Source organism: Gadus morhua, chromosome 12 (assembly GCF_902167405.1).
Source record: "Gadus morhua chromosome 12, gadMor3.0, whole genome shotgun sequence".
Classification (NCBI taxonomy): Eukaryota; Metazoa; Chordata; class Actinopteri; order Gadiformes; family Gadidae; genus Gadus; species Gadus morhua.
This window is the reverse complement of record NC_044059.1, coordinates 7800794-7803925: the sequence shown is the minus strand read 5'-3', so window position 1 is coordinate 7803925 and position 3132 is coordinate 7800794.

Genomic DNA, 3132 nt, shown 5'->3' with positions numbered 1-3132 from the left:
ACCTCCGTCTTCCGCAGGCAGCATCGCGAGAGTTGATAGAAGCGAAGCTCGGTAACTTATCATAACGCGAATGCGTTACATCAATAAATACTTAATTATTGTAGTCTACAGTGACTTACTGAAAGGCTTTCATATTTGTAGATAAAAAAAAAACGTTATTTTGTAATATTTGATTTATTGATTTTGTGTTGATAAAATATGATTCAAAGTTTATCATTTTCTCAAGGTGCAAAAAGTACAGTTCAGAACTGGTCTTATAGTCCAGTCATGATAAAACACATAATTCAAGAAACCATAAGACACGCAATAGTAGTACATTGTGATATAGGCCAATAGTTAATTTTAGACATTCTTTGCAGATGAGTCATCCTTGATCAGGATCCCAATCTGTAAAGATTGTTCAGAATTGCTGCTGGCAGCCTCTATGTTGTTACCACAGCTTGAATAGTGACAGTATTATTCCTCAAACAGGAAATACAATTTAAAGACACTAACTGAGTTGTTTACTTGGTTTTAACCACCAAAACTACTTCTAAAGCATGTGGTCATATGTGGGCAATGACTGTGGTAATAGAGCATTTTGGGTATTCCAATCATCCGTTTAGCTGCTAACAGTTAAGCCTATCAGGCTATGAGCTATTAGGCTGAACTTAGAGCAAATGTTTCAGGAGTCGTACGTTAGAAACAATTAATAATAGCAAAAGGCTTGTCACACAAATATATATTTCAACAAAAGATAATATATTTACATACTCTCAAGGTTTATTTGAAAGGCTCCTTTAAATAAATAATATCTTATAACACCTAGTGTTAGTATTACCTACTTACATCATAATATAACATTTTGATGCGTGGACGTAGGCAGTCTACAAGGCCTGCAACATGTCAAATTACGATAACCTTAATCAAATGAAATTCTGTGCTTACTTCTGTGATAGTACAGTATGTACAGTATGCGTTTATATATAACGTTCTCGCACATACTAAGTCAGTTGGGTCATGTTTAGGGCTAGATGGTTGTTAGTAGTAAATCACATATCCCTGTTTGGGGTCCCCGCGACCGTACCTGCATCCGGTTTGGGGGGAGTGGGGGCCTACTTCAGGATTTAGTTACTATGCAACAAATTGCTGCAATAAACTCCCTGAGGATTTAAGACTTGCCCCCAACTCGGACCACTTTTAAAACAAGACTGAAGACTTTTATGTTTACTTCAGCTTTCTTCTAAATCTTAAGTACATTGCACTTTCGAAAAATAAAAGCCTATTTAACTTTACCTTTATTTTCTATTTTTCTTTCTAAAATCCTTTTTTAACTTCGCCTTTTATTTTCTATTTATTTGATTAATTTTCTGCATGCGTTTTCTTTTCTAGTAATTAATTTTGTATGACAATGTTTATATGTGAAGCACTTTGAGTCTGCCTAGTGTATGAAAAGTGCTACATAAATAAAGTTGCCTTGCCTAAAATTGAGCAATACACACTAGGATTCAGTGCAAACAGCCATGAGGTGTCGCTTCACTTGTTTTTGAAGATAGCTTTGTTCTGGATTTTTGAAATATGATCTGGAAGGGAGTTCCATTCAACCACGGCATAGTACTGTGCGTTATTTTGAGTTTGTTTTGATTGATGGAATTGAGTAGTTACCACTGGGGCCATGTCTGGTGGGGTATGTGTGCACATTAGAGCTAAGTGTGAGTTTAGCAAACAGTCTGAGTTATCTAATGTATTAATGTTTTTTATGAAAGACAGAAGTCATGCTTTCAACCTCACATCAACTATCAGCCAGGAGAGTTGGTCATGCATGTTTTATTCATGGCTGCTCTCGGTGTACATTTAAGGGTAAACCTAGCTGGTCTGTTTTGTACCCGTTGAAGTTTAATTTTTGTGATACCTGACCAGACCACCGAGCAATAATCTAGGTGTGACAGTACCAGGGTCAGTAGGCCCTCTTTGGTCAGATGAGGTGTTTAAAAAGAAGAGCATCTTTTTACTATAGATATGTTCCTCCCCATCTTTTGCATCAGTAAATCTATATGTCTTTACCATGATAGTTTACAGTCTAAGGTTACCCCCAGAAGCTTATTATCCTATACTTGCTCAACAGCAACATTGTTCAGTACCAGATTCAGTGAGGGTTTAGAGCTTAATGTGTGTTTGGTTCCAAATACAATGCTCTTGGTTTTAAGTAATTTCAGGACACGTTTGTTATCAGAGATCCATTTGAATAGGCCATATGCAACTCTGTGTTGGGGGCTGAGGGGATTTCCTCAACTGTGTGTGCAGACATATAGAGTGATGAATCATCTGCATATATAGACACACAGGCTTTTTTTTTTTTTTTACAAACAAGTAGGAGATCGTTTGTAAAAATCGAGAGCAGTGGTCCTAGTGAAGGACTCATTTTTTAGGCCAAAGTATGCATATGAGGTTTTCAAAGGACATTTTTCTCCATAACTATATAGTAAAACCACATGTTTCCTTGTGTACTATTAGGCTGTACAAAGGATAGTAAGGTCATATCCGTCAGTGGCAGAAATTATGTATAATTGTGTCTATAGGCTACTTTACTTCAAAGTGCTAACCTAATGCAGTTTGCAACGGCCGAAGTATGTACCTGAGGTTTTCAAAATACAGTTGTCTCCAAAACCATACAGTAAAATCACATGGTTCCTTGTATACAAGCAGTCAGTACAACAGTTAGCATGGTAATATCAGTCAGTCAGAGCCAGAACTTATGTTTAATTGTGTCTATGGTTCTCTTCATCCATAGCATAAAAGTGTGGAAATGTTTTTACTTGTGACTCACGAATCAGCCCTTTTCAGTACTGTGGCTTGTAGAAACCGAAACCGCATTTTCAATAAATGAATAGGTTTAAATGCAGGCTAAATGTCACTAGGTATGAATGAAATATTGCATCAGTCTCGCCAATTTATTATATGGCTTATCTTATGTCACCGCTTTTGAAAAAGAGCTGTAGCAAAAAAGACTTTTGTATTTCAGAAACTTTCCTACCGAGTCCCATCGTGATTGTCCCTGTTATGTAACAACCCACATAAGAAATTACGAAACAATTTAAATAATTAATCAATCACATCTGACATAATATTACCGTGGGCTAGCCTAAGGAGTTG